The 15,015-nt window shown below is 34.4% G+C and overlaps 1 long non-coding RNA gene across 1 annotated transcript; it reads right to left on the reverse strand.

Moving 5' to 3' along the window:
• Window positions 1-5,639: 5,639 nt before the first annotated feature.
• On the reverse strand, window positions 5,640-14,791 carry LOC111878391 (uncharacterized). Its single transcript, XR_002845719.2, has 3 exons — window positions 14,510-14,791; window positions 6,174-6,241; window positions 5,640-5,969 (listed from the first exon to the last, which is right to left on the reverse strand). It is a non-coding gene; the product is annotated as an uncharacterized LOC111878391 (long non-coding RNA).
• Window positions 14,792-15,015: the final 224 nt, after the last annotated feature.

Genomic DNA, 15,015 nt, shown 5'->3' on the forward strand with positions numbered 1-15,015 from the left:
AACCCTCTAAGTCACTTCTTCAAACCATTATGCCAGTACTCACTGAAGCATACTACAAACCCACTTCAGCATATCCTAGGCTTTCCTAGGTTCCCGAACCCACCTAGTCCTCGGCTGCTAAAGGATTCTCATTAATGTCAACTATCTAACTCATGAATATAGCCACATGCAACAGAGATCCGTTAATCCTTCGAGTAAAAGACTCATCCCTAGAACGGTTGGACTCAGATGAGAGCTTTACAATAGGGTCAAATCCATCACTCTGAGATTATCCAGCGTGTGCCACATGTGACTTAGCATATTCACTTAGTATGTAAATCACATTGCTAAGAGTCCCACAAAGCATAAAGCAAGCAACATTTAGACAATGGAAAAATCTAACCAACATACTCCAATCAAACCATTTTATCCTCTAATCAGGAATCTACACTAGCATGAAATTCGAAGGCTCATATAATCAAGCATAACCTAAACATGCCATCCTACCATTGGATGATAAGTTTTATCATGAAAATATACAAGCTCATATAAGCATACAAAGGCATCTCTCCTAGATCCTTAGCTCTAACCTAGCATGCAAATCTCATAATCATATCATATCACATAATAAACATGTATTGGTATTTTACGAACCACTTACTTGAGCTTGGTTGATTGCACACATCACACCCCTTTCTCTACTTAGAAATTCTTTTCATAAAAATGATTTTCTTTTGAAAATTTTCATACCAAGTCCTCTGTTTGAGTATAGACACACCCGGGAGTGTGCCTAACTCCCTCAAACCAAGGCTCTGATACTAACTTGTAACATCCCACTATTCATGGCCAAAAAGTTTCATTTTTAACTTAACTAAAACACTATTGTAACTTTGTTCACACATTAAAAAGCATTTTAAATAAAACATTTACTAGCGTTCATTCCCAAAATTCACACATTACGGAACACATAGGTGTATGCGTTGAGATTGCCCCGAGCTCCTTTTTTTGAAAACTAGAGGTACCTGAAACCAAAACTGAAAACCTTAAGCAGGAAGCTTAGTAAGTTTCCCAAATACCAAATAACATACATATCAACACACTGCCTAGCATATCTGGGTGCTGGCCTACCCCTTCAGTCTCTTTCAATTGGATATTGTCTAGCATATAAGCACATAAATCACGTATTGTCATACATAACCATGAGCCATACATATCATTCATATATCTTAATCAATAAAGATGTTGTGTTCCGAACATAGTGTTGCCATTATGCCACGGGCCAGCACGTGGTCTTTCTTGCTAAGCCAGGGGCCATTCGCTGGGTCTTACAGACAAATGCCAAGAGCCATATCCTGGTCTTTCATGCAAGAATCACAAAGATAACTTGCATACATACTACTTTACTTAGCCAATTAGCATACAATATGCCTGGAGCCACCTCTTGGTCTTTCATACATAATGCCTAGGGCTAACCCCCAGGTCTTCCTACAATAGATAAACCAAATGGGTTAGCATTGGTGCCTTCGACCCATAAAAACAATGAGGAGACTCACCTCGGGTGATGAAGCTCAGTACAAAGATCCTTAGCTGTTGCCCTGACAACTCCCTGAGCTACCAATACCAAAATATCACCCAATTAGCAATTGGGTCCAAAACCATGATCCATAATCCTTACATGGGGTGAAATGACCGTTTTACCCCCGACCCATTGAGTCCCAAACTATAAAACCCATGAAAGCCCATCAATGGCCCAATTTTCCAAATTGGGCCCAAACCTTTACATGTAACTACCCTTTAGAACGCATTTCGTACTTCATAACCCTCCAGGGTTCAACCTTGGTCAAAGTCAATTCAAGGTCAAAGTCATCATACAAGTCAAAGTCAAAGTCAACGCTCTAGGTTAACTCAACTCGTCAAGTTACTCCTTTAACTCGGCAAGTTCCCACAAACCACAGAATCGTGATACTACGAATCAACTCGTCGAGATTTTTCCTTTTTAACATAATCGGGTCATACTCACATCAACTCGTCAAGTTCCTTCGTGAACTCGTCGAGTTCTTCAGTATGTTTACTCCTTCTTAATGCATTAAGCCTTTATTCTTCAGATACGAACCCAATACTCTAGATCTATACTGGGAATACCTTTTAAAAGGGTAAAGTTTCCAACTTTACCCATTAATCCCTTCCTAAAGAGAATAAGCTCAAACCCTATGCCAAAAAGGGCCAAGGTCTTTATCCAAAACCGCCAAAACTACAAGGCAGACCATAAGGTCATAGATCTGGACCATAAGAACCAAGATATCACGTAAAGTTCCCATATTTGACTACATGCATGGCCATTAGAAGCTTAAAAGGCTAAAATGATGGCTTAAAGGTTGCATGGGACTTCGATGACCATAAAGTTGGCACCTTTATGCCATGAAAGTCCTTCAAGACTCTAGATATGAAGTTTTTTCCATTTGGGACATCCAACTCTCAAGGACCATATCATTTGGACCAAAAACAAGCAAAAGGTGCTAAGAAGGATATTTAATCAACTATTAGGCAAGTTTGAGACTTGATTACCCGAAAGTGACAAAAATGGAGTGAGGTTTCTGGATCTAGAAACTCTTCGTTGTTCCTTCAAACATTCCTTCCTTCCAAGAACTTCAAACACCCACAAGAACACTCAAAATGGATCACAATCACTCGTAATAGCATTATGGTTTCGAGATCTAGGGTTAGGACAGTGGAGGCTGGAAATGAGGCCAAACCCTAAAGCATAAGGTGTTTAAATAGGGTGCAAAATCCTGGATCTAGGGTTTCTGAAACCCTGTCCAACTCGTCAAGTTGGTCCTCTCCAACTCGCCGAGTTGGTCTTTACACTCCTGTGTGTGTTGAGTGACACATTTCTTCATCATCTGATCCTAATGACCAGATTCGATAAGTGCCCTTATCCTCTCTCAAGTTCCTCGCAACCAGAGATAGATTCTTAGACTTAGCTCTAAGTTCTTCAATCTTCATGGCATAATAGGCCTCGTCCTTGACCTTATCTTGCTTCTCCTCTTTCTTCTTAAGCATACAATCTATTGCCAAATTTTTTTACAATCAAAATAATTGCAATCATATCTTGAATCTCTATTGAGTTTCTTCTCAACCTTCTTTTCTTTTTTTCTTCTATCCTAACTTCTCATCACCTTTGTGCTGAACATTAGACTGGATGGTGAAGATGTTTTCTTGAATGAACTTTTTTGAAATTATTGTTCATAGGATTTTTCTAAAACTTTTTGACATTATTGTTTGAATAATAGGTCAATGTTTCATCGTCTGAATCCATTATCAAGCCTTTTTCACGAACATCTTTTTCTTCATAAGAAAAAACTTCTTTAACATTTGTTTTTGAGACCAATGTCAAAGGACCACCAAAATTCATCTTGTCCCTATATCAACAATTTCTTTGACCTCATACTCATGAGCTTTGAGAATGTTGTAAAGATTCGACAAAGAGTAAGAGTCAAAATCTTCAAGCGTTTTGATCATCAAACAAATGTTCTTCCATTCTTTCCTTAAACCAAGAATAAAGATAATGTTGAACTCTAGAAAAATTCGAACCACATTATGCCTTGAGAACTTTTAAATCAATTCATAGAAATGATCATAATATGATTCGATGGATTCCAACTATTTCTACTTAAAATCAGCCAACTCGAACAAACATTGAGTCACCGAACTCTTCTTTGTGCACTCATTTCCTTGAAATTTCTCCTGCGTATTACAGACATCCTATGTTGTTTTGCATCCTTGAATGTAATTATAGACCATTGATTTTAAGGCTCCTCGTAATTCATGAATACACCTTTTGTTATTTGCTTCTTTCTTCAAACGATCCACCATCACATCTTCATTATGTGCTGAGTTCCCACTGCTTGAACAAGGTCATCTCGACATGGTCCTTTATCAATCGAGTGCCATAAATATTCATCAATTCTTGTTAGATAAACTTCCTTACGATCTGCCAACTGATCATAATATTCTGGAAGTAACATTAGAGTGTTCGTGGAAGAACCAAGGAGAATTGCATAATTCATGATTGTATTCACATTCATGTTTTCCATCTATTTGTTTAGAAAATAATAAAAGATTAAATAAGAATGAAATCATATTCAGTTAATTGATTTTCAATTGTAGAATTGATAAATCACGGAGATCGCTCGAAGAGCACATTTTCAAATGCAGAAAAAAGTTGAATCAAAGAGTGAATCAACAGATGAAAACGAGAATGAAATTCCTCAAGCGATTTGACAATTCCCGCTTTGATACCACTTGTTGAATCGAGAAATCAATCAAGTAACAATTACAATCAGAAATAAATAGGATATGTATATAAGATCTAGTTTCGGCTTTATCTGGAAGGATGCAAAGGTACAAGTGTTTGAGATATGAGTGTGTAAAAGTTACAAATGAACTAAGCAACATCACTATTTGTAGTGCCCTCAATAGATACAAAAAGTATAGTAGGACTTCAACTATTAGAGTGTTACAAAATAATTGTGTCTACTAAAATACATAGATATATCGAAGGTGTGTAACCTTCGATATAGACAACCATGTAATACTTCAACTACTACCAGATAAAGGCTTCGACAACTTGATATCATCACAACATTTTTTGACTCTATGAATAGTAGCAACATGCATACATGGTTGAGATCATGTGTTTCATCTAAGGAATTATTAATTTAATTGATTAAGTATTAATTTAGTGTCATTTCAGGATAACTCCTAGATGTTACGAGATTCTTTGGTAGGTATATTGTGTACACATTGACATACATAAAGTTGCTATCTTGTTCTACTTAATTGGGTTATCAATTAATAAAATTTATGTAAGATTGTAGAAAAAAAGATGGTATTAGACGAGTTTGACAATCTGTTGCAGGTATCTCATGTGTTAAGAAAGAAAAAGCAAGCTTTAATTAGGATTGTCGAAGAATGTGAGCAAAGTTTCCACCATAGGTTGAAGTGCTAATTCACTACAAAAAAATACCAATTAGTGACAAAAAAGAAATGGTCACTAACAAGAGAAGGAGTCGTCGCTAAATGGCTTATGAACCAAACTTGGGGTTGGCACTATAGATCCGTCACAAAACCTAATTATTGACCTAAATATAAAAGTTGTCACTAAATAGTAACTAAAGTAAAATGGTAATTGAATCTGAGACGAACCATTTCGTCACTAAATGTTGTCACTAATCAATTAAAGTCATCACTATTTTAACTTGTCAGTGACCATAAAAAGGCGTCACTGTCTTATACAATTAGTGACCATAGATAGGCATCACTGGCTTATCCAATTAGTGACCATAAAATCTCGTCACAGATTTATCCAATGAGCGACCATAAAATTCCTCATTGATTTTTTTTTCTATTTTTGTATTTAACCCGTTTATATATATATATATATATATATATATATATATATATATATATATATATATATATATATATATATATATATCATGGAACTAGTCAATAGTAAACATAAATTGTTCTCAAATTAAAATAAATGAAAACTTGGGGGAAAATTATTTTCCATAGGGCACTATCTTAATTATTATGCAAACAAAGATCACCTACTCAGCAAAACATTAACACAACTTTCCAAAAAAATTACACAAAAATAAAACCCAAAAAAAAATTTAACTCTTATAGTTTATTTTTTTGCAATAATTGCCTTTACATTCTCAATATCCTTTGAACAATGTTGATGAAATAGTATTGCAAAATATTAATCTATTACTCTTCAAATGAAACTTACATCAGCCAAAGCTGCCTCAGTGCCCTTATTCCATGTTTTACCACCTGCACGATTCAAGGCCTAGAAAAAAAAGTCTTACAAATTGTTTACGTAAAAAAAAGATAATAATTGGAAATGTGATAGTTACTCCAATTATTAAAATATAGTTGATCCATCTCTTCACAGGTCAAGACTCCAGATATGCAAGGAACACCTCTAACAATATAAAGTGAGTAAATCAGTTAAAGAAAATAGTACAAATGTGAGAAAAAAAAGAACATCAAACTATGATTGGTTTTTGGTAATATAAAGTTAAAAACATATTCATGTAAAAAAACTTAGTTATTAAATTTATCGAAATTAAATCATATCAATTAGAAGCATATACCAATTCAAAATGGAAGTATGAGAAACTTACTTCCATTTTTATCAGGCAAAAGGGGGTGCCCATAGTAGTATGTCCCCTGATTAATGTAGCATCAATATCTGTGGGCCCAGATGAAGCAGGGGGGGTTAAAATTTCAATTTGTTGCTTTCTCAATATCACACTACTATACATATGAGATTAAGTGGATGGAATGGAATGATCATGGATTGGAATGGAATAAGCAAGTTAATGGAATGCATCATGTCATTGATAAGCTCAACCTTAATGAAAATTGCGATGCAATAATAAACATGTAGTGAAAGTATGTAGCTATTTCTTGAATCTGCAATGTTGTAAATAGAAAGGAATGAAAGTAGGTAGAGGAGGATATTGATGGGTTTTATACAAACAATCCTATGTGTACATGCAACCCTAACATTGGATCTATGTTTTCACTATTAGATACACAACATTATGAACACATAATAAAACCCTAATTCTAGCATATAAGTAATCATATTAACATAAGAGTAGGTTTATAATATTACCTTGATTGTTATGTAGCAATAACAATCCCAAATCTCCTTGTATTGACTTTGGAAGGCTTAGAGTCACAAGTGTCACTCCTCTAATGGTTCACAAACACCAAGAGCGAATGGAGAAGGTATAAAGAGAGAGAGGGAAGAGGTATAAAATTCGTTTCTAGGAACCCTAGACAAGGCATGGGCGAATTCTTATGGCCTTAGGGTTATTTATATAGGTGTAGAGATTAGGTTTTAGTCTTTATCCTTATCTAGTTGCTTGCCCACCAAGCAACCATAAGATAAGCCTTGAAAATCCTTATCTTTTATCCTTTGGACGATTTCAAGGATCCTTATCTCCTTGAATTCGTTCAACCCATATTTATTATAACCATTACCATATTTTGTAACTATCACATAATTACAATTCAGCCCCTCTAGTTTAATTAATTACATTTGATCACAAAATTAATTCTTAATTAATTATTAACCAATATTAATTAAAAAAATATGATTTCTCCTTTAATATATTATTCTTATAACATATTAATAAATCATAATAACCTCTTTCTTTATTTATTTCTCCAATCAAGTTGCTTTGGTAAAGGCAACCCAAAAGGACCATGCACCATCGGGTCAAGTACATACCAAAATAGTTATGGACTTAGACACTAATCCAACAGTCTCCCACTTGGATATGTCTAACAACTATTCTGCGTATTACTTCAGATCCTGATCTGCAATCGTAGCTTTCCAAAGCCGCTGTCAAATCTGATCCTATCAGATACGTGTGTCCTTAGATAAGGGATCATATATTCCTCCATTCTAGATATCATATGAGATATGATTTCAAATCTTTCTCTTTGTACTATATCTCGATTTCCGATTTATGACGACTGACTAATTAAACAAATCAAATTAGCCCTAGCCCGGCCGAGCATTTACGTTTGTCATCACAAAATCATCGAGGGGCCCAAATATATCGTTTTTATCCTACTTTGGATAAAAGGAATGGATAAACTTTAATACAATGCTTGCTTGCACTCGCTCACCAAATCACACACAACAATATGTTTTATAACACCAAGTTACTAGTGCGTTTGCATATTATCAATGTGCAACCGATTTGCAAGATACAACTCACACATCTCGGTTTCAAGAATATAAGATGTTATCGTCTCACCAATCACTCGTGATACAATTCATGGAGTAATCCAAGTGAGCGTGGGTTTAATCCAATGCTCAAATCATATTCATAAGCACTCATGAACGTTGCAACAAACATTTGCTTATGTCTAATACTCTTTTAGACAATCCACACACCAATTCATGACAGTCTTCATTCATACCTACTTCCAACATACGAACGACTGTGACCCGTTCGAATAATTCGATTATTCTTAATAAACTCAATTATTCTGGAAGTCAAAACATGCAAATGTGAAACACAAGAATAATACTAATCCCATATGGTCTCAACCTTTGAGTATAAATAAAACGCCTTTTATTTATCACCATATTGATTACTCATTATTTGTCGTTTCGGGTAATCAACTTCTTTCTTGAATTATTACACTTGTCCCATGCTCCTAGCATGCACACAATGTTTACCTATGGTTCTTACTTTGTGAAATAGACCAAATTGAGCACATTTCCAATCATTCTCATTTCACAACTCCAAATCTTTTTTCATAAGTGAAAGAATATCAAATTCTTGCTACTTATAGAATATGCTAGATTCTAACATTTTATGCAATTGTCCTTTCGTAATGTCACTGCACAAAAGTCACAAAGACTATTGCCAATGATATTACAAAGTCCTCTATCGGAGATTGTTACAAGACAATTCCATAGACGTGATGTCTCTCACTCAAAGTAGATTCCTTTGAACATCCTTTTGCATAGAAGTTTCTAATCTAGTCATAGATTTCTCAATATTCAATTCCCAATATGGACACACTTCCATATGTTCCATATGACAACTCATTCTTAATAGAATCTTTTCTATTCATAATAGAGTCGATATGGTCCATCCAATATGGAAAGATTTCTATATTTTCCAATACTGTACTTCCAACTACTCACAAGCAACCAATCCTCGTTGAACTTGGATTGTCCTTTGATAGTTGTTTAATTATTTTAGTCTAAACCGATTCTAGTCCTTTTTCCCTCTAAATGCGCTAGACATATGGAAAATTTTAGAATGGTCAAACATTAAAGCATTTGCAATCGATCCTATACTCGAAGCGTATGGGACACGACGCATAATGTTTTATTTGCTATGTTCTTAAAATTCGAATTGTGAAGAGGAATGCCGTAATCATAATCGAAAATTTAATAACACACTATTTACCTTTGACTAAATTTATTAACATTTCTCAACCTAATCCTTTAGATTTGAAATGAAGCATAATATTGTCTCCCTTAATTATAGCAAAACAACATTACAACCCTTACGACTTTGCAAGGTATAACTCTTGTTTTCTATAATTAATATTGCCAACTTGCAATAGGTGCCTTAATAATCATATAATCATAACTTTTATGCTCCCACTATCATGATGATTATTATAAACATAACACTTATGCTCCCACTAGCTTCGACATGTATTCAGAAACAGCTTAACATTCAGAAAAACAATGCTTATTGAATTTCTTAAGTTCATGTTTCTCATACTTAGTGCTTTGATAATCTTTTATCAAGGCTTCTTGAACTTATACACCTTTGCCTTCGATAGTTCATATGTGTGTCTAAACACTTAAGACTAATTGCCAAACCTCACAATTCAAATTATGGAAAGGTATACCGTAACCATAATCGAATTCGAGAATGCAATTTTACAATCACTATCTTCTTAAATCTTTCTTAGTGAAAGCATTTCCTCACAATCATTTTCATGAAGGAGGAAATCTTATGACACTTAGATTTAAACGGTGTATTTGTTCCTATCCATGTGAATTTGTTAAAAACAAAGTTTACGACAAATTCAAACTCATATGGATCGAACTTTCTTAATCTCGATTTCTTGCCTTATGGTAGCACAGCTGCCCACCATGTCTTCCAAGTCGTTAAGCAGCTCACCTTTTCTTATCAATGTACTTTCCATTGATCAAGGTCCTTGCCTTTTATGCATTCAAATGAGAACTCATAGGATTCACATGCATAATTAACTCGATTGGATTGGCACAGAAACAAAATAATGTCAACACGATAGGTTGTAAACCTCAACTCGTGTGCTAGTGATGATCGATAAGGTTTATTTGATTTGTTCTTGAAACCTTTCAAGACCATTAAGACTCCCACTTACTCCTTGACATATAAGATTCTCTTGTCAACAACCATTTCTTGACAAACAAATATTCAAGAGTTAGTGTAGCTTTTATCAAACACTTCATAAATTGGTCCTAGTTGGTCTTTGTCTTATCCAAGACATCACAACTTTCCATATTTGATGAATGTTATAAACCTTCTTAATACTTATCACTCAATTTCACACTCTTAACTCTAAGACTTGTTTTTGGAACGAAGTATGATTGACTTCTTGATTTAACCATTTCTTCAATTCTTGATTCCTCTTCTTAGACATACAATTGTACTAAGACTCACTTAGAGGATCAATTGAGATATGGTTCTTAATCATTATGACCCATCATAAAGCATAAAAGGTACTCTCCGTTCTTCTTAGAATGGAGAAACTTTTATCTTTCTGCCTACTAGATTATTCTGATTCGTTCTACTATTGATTTAAACCTTTTTTCAATCAATCTAGAATTACACTTAATCTTGTAAGTATAATCACATTTACTCTTATGGTGGACTTGATCAACACGCAACTTTGTGTGCTCGATCTCCTAGTCCTTCACTTGACACATTGTCAATGAATTAGTCTAATTTCCAAATGTGAAATTTCTCATTCATCGTGCAACCAAGTTGCATGATTCCAAGTTTCTGTCCAATTGAAACTTGGGCGATGAGAAACTCTCCCTATTTGGTAAATTCTCGACTTTCCATAAATAACATAATAAGAACCAAATCCATTATTGCTAATAATAGAAACATCCAAACATCAATTTTTCATATACGCCATTGCAAGGATAAATAAATAATATAAAAATCAAAATTTATTTTATTGCGGAAATTTTTTTGTCCTTACAATGAAATTCATTGAAAACTATGCTAATACATCTTTCTTAGCAATCTAATTCTAACTCTAAGTAGTAGTTCAAGAATCTAATATTCGAGAAATGCGATCGAAATCCATTCCTTCACGGTCAGATTTTGCTCACTTCTTCCCTTAAGCTTCCTTTCTTTTCTTCGATCCTACAAAACATCAATTGTAATCTTATCACATTATGTATTAAGAATCTAGAATAAAGGCTTAAAAGAGTTAGTCAATGGATTTTACCTAAAGCAAAGCCATACGTTTTGACTCTCCCATCTCTTAGATCTCTTAGGTAAATAGGGCAGCTTCGTCTCCAATGCCCTTTCTCTTGGCAATAACAGCAAATTGACTCTTTTGGAACATGACATGGAACTACTTCAGACATTGCCTTTCTCTTATGATCAAACTTTTCGATCATTGCATGTCTTTCGTTGCCATTATCTATATCCATAGAGGTCTTAAAGGCAGATTCACCAATCAACTTTGCTTTTCTATTGCGCCAAACCATTGCTGATTCAGCAGCAATAAGCATATATGTGAGATCTATAAGGGTCACGTCATGGTTCATCATATAGTACTCTCTTACGAACTCACTATACGATTTAGGAAGTGACTGAAGAACCCAATCAACAGCTATTTCCTCACAGACTACGGATCCCAATATTCTTAACCTATCAATGTGTGACTTCATCCCTATGACGTGTGCACACACCGACTTTCCTTCTTTATCTTTACTTGCCAAAAGGGCTTGAGTGATCTTGAACTTTTCAAGCCTTCGAACTTGTGGGTTAGGGAGAATAATCGGAGGAGGAAGTGAAGTATGATCTCTTGTTCCTCGATCGAATCGTGGAATATCATCTTCATGTGGAAAGCTTGTTCCACGGGATTTGGGAAGACCATAGTTGTCGAACTTTGACATCTACAAACGGGAGAAAACGAATTCAAGTTAGTTGATTGATTGAGTCCTTAGTAAATCACCCAAATGAGTTACTAAGGCTAGGACCCAACACAATATTCTACAACTCGGGAGAGAGATGTCGTAACCCTAATTGCAGAATATTTGAAGGTAAGTGAATGACGATTCACTAATTTCCACCATGAAAAACGAAAAAGAATTTAAGTTTTAAATCTATGAAAACTCCTAGATCCTTTGAGATTCATTGAACTTTCAATGGCATGTTTAAATCTCAATATGCCCCTCTTGTTTGTGACTGGGATGCCGAGGATCACAAAGCGGGTGTGAATAACCATGCAAACTTACATGGTGCCCTCACATGTTACAGTCATCTATTCGATGTGCCGGTAAACCACACACACTGCACCGAACTATGACAAACATTAAGTCACCCTTTGCTACCTTCACTTAGAACCATTTAGTGTGCCGGTAAACCACACACGCTCCACTAACGTCTTCGCAAGGGTACAAAGTGTAATTTCATGGAATTGCATCAATTCACTTTTGCCTAAGTAACTAAGATTGGGAATTTTATGAAAACATTTAGTTACTTTAATAATTCATAATACTTATAATGGAAGGTTTCGTCATATCCTACCCGTTCGGCTAACGACCCTCCACTAGTCAAGAGTGCGGTGGGTAAGAGTGGATACCCATTCAATCGCCATTTTATAGGCAATTTCCTTAAACACCCCTTATAGACCAACTTCGTGAATGAGGCCTACTAACGGTAAGACTGACTTTTACTCATTCATATATATATAATGTTAGACTTTTAATGTTATATATAGTATAGGGTGTGTTTTACACTTTAAAATACTAGGTGGTCAAATATAACAATTATATTTTTAATTGTAAACCAAAACTTTTATGGATTTATTAAACTTCTTTTAATTATACACCTTAACTAATTAATAAAACCATAAGGGTATAATTTGAACCTTTTCAAAACAATACTAGGGTTTTAGAATTTAACATCCAAATTAAACTTTTAATCAACTTTTAAATTCCAAAACTTGAGGGCAAGTTTTGAAACTTTTCAAAACAATTTAGTTTTAATCTCTCTTAAAATTTTCGAATTTATGCCATATAAATTAATATTTTAAATATTAAAACTCTTGATTTAATAATTATCTTGAATTAGACTATTAATTTAATTATTAAATCATAAGAGATTATCTAAATCATGAGGATAATTACCATTTATACATTTAAGATATCCTAATCCCTTAATTATCTCTCTAGATTTCGAAATTATGGTTAGGATAATGCAAAATCTATAATTACCATATATAACAACTAGAGGATAATTACAAGATATGGGATAATCCAAATCCCTAAAATTTAGGATCTTATCTTGGGGTGGAGGCAAATTTCGAAAATCAAGGGATTAAAACAAACCCTAGATTTCGAAATTTAAGGGTTTAAGGAAAGGATTTGAAGATCTTATTCAAACTCTTACAAATTAGGGTTTGCAAACCCTAATCTCGAAAAACCCTAGCCTCCTAGGGTTTATTGGCAATAAACCCTAATGTGTCAAGTTCATACAATTGAATAAACTAATTGAAAACAAGTTAACCAAAGGCTCTGATACCACTGATGGGTTTTATACAAACAATCCTATGTGTACATGCAACCCTAGCATTGGATCTATGTTTTCACTATTAGATACACAACATGATGAACATATAACAAAACCCTAATTCTAGCATATAAGTAATCATATTAACATAAGAATAGGTTTATAATATTACCTTGATTATTATGTAGCAATAAGAATCCCAAATCTCCTTGTATTGACTTTGGAAGGCTTAGAGTCACAAGTGTCACTCCTCTAATGGTTCACAAACACCAAGAGCAAATGGAGAAGGTATAAAGAGAGAGGGAAGAGGTATAAAATTCGTTTCTAGGAACCCTAGACAAGGCATGGACGAAGTCTTATGGCCTTAGGGTTATTTATATAGGTGTAGAGATTAGGTTTCAGTCCTTATCCTTATCTAGTTGCTTGCCCACCAAGCAACCATAAGATAAGCCTTGAAAACCCTTATCTTTTATCCTTTGGACGATTTCAAGGATCCTTATCTCCTTGAATTCGTTCAACCCATATTTATTATAACCATTACGATATTTTGTAACTATCACATAATTACAATTCAGCCCCTCTAGTTTAATTAATTACATTTGATCACAAAATTAATTCTTAATTAATTATTGACCAATATAAATAAAACAAATATGATTTCTCCTTTAATATATTATTCTTATAACATATTAATAAATCATAATAACCTCTCTCTTTATTTATTTCTCCAATCAAGTTGCTTTGGTGAAGGCAACCCAAAAGGACCATGCACCATCGGGTCAAGTACATACCAAAATAGTTATGGACTTAGACACTAATCCAACAGATATCACAAAAAATCACAAAAAAAAAATCCAACATTCCTGAAAGACTCACAGCACATCGATCATAAAACCTCAAAACAAAATAGCGTGTAACAAATGCCACCACCATATCCCTCAATCGGAAACATAAAATAAAATTAAAGAAAAACCTACTCCTTTCATAATTGATTGCATATTTCTATGTGTTTTTGATTGTGTGTTCATATGTGCTTGTGTAAGTGTGTGATTGTGAACATGAATCAGAATGGAATCGAGAACCAAAAAAGTAGGTAGAGGAGGATATCGTTCCTGACCAATTAATGAGGAAGAAGAGAAGAGAGATTGAAGAAAGAATAAAATTACCTTCGACGTTTGGTAATGATGAACACATCATCAAATGCGGGTAATTAAGCTCGAATTGAAGTTTTTCGAGCCCTAATCACACCTTAATCAAATTTTGGGGAAGTGATTACCTAATCAAAGCTTCAATTGGTAAAACTAGGGCTTCAAAATTGGAGCACAGTACAGAAATGAACGAAGGAGAAATTGGTGATCTTCAATGCAGTACCAGCGCCGACGGAAGGCGGAAGTCGAGGTAACGATTGTGGTAGTGATCCATGTAGATTTTAAACAGAGGAAAGCGAGTGCGAGCTCTATGTAGCATAAATACGTAATGGAGATGATAACTATATTTTGTGTTTGTTTTATTAGAATTTAACCCTCAACTTATTGTTCTTATGCTCTCACCCCTTCACCTTTTAATCATTTCCACTAAGACCCTTATTATTACTCCAAACCCGTTTATACCAAATTACGAAATTACCCTAACAATAAATGGGTAAAAATCACTACTATGAAATAATCACCCA

The sequence above is a fragment of the Lactuca sativa genome, chromosome 5 (assembly GCF_002870075.4).
Source record: "Lactuca sativa cultivar Salinas chromosome 5, Lsat_Salinas_v11, whole genome shotgun sequence".
In the NCBI taxonomy this organism is placed as follows: domain Eukaryota; kingdom Viridiplantae; phylum Streptophyta; class Magnoliopsida; order Asterales; family Asteraceae; genus Lactuca; species Lactuca sativa.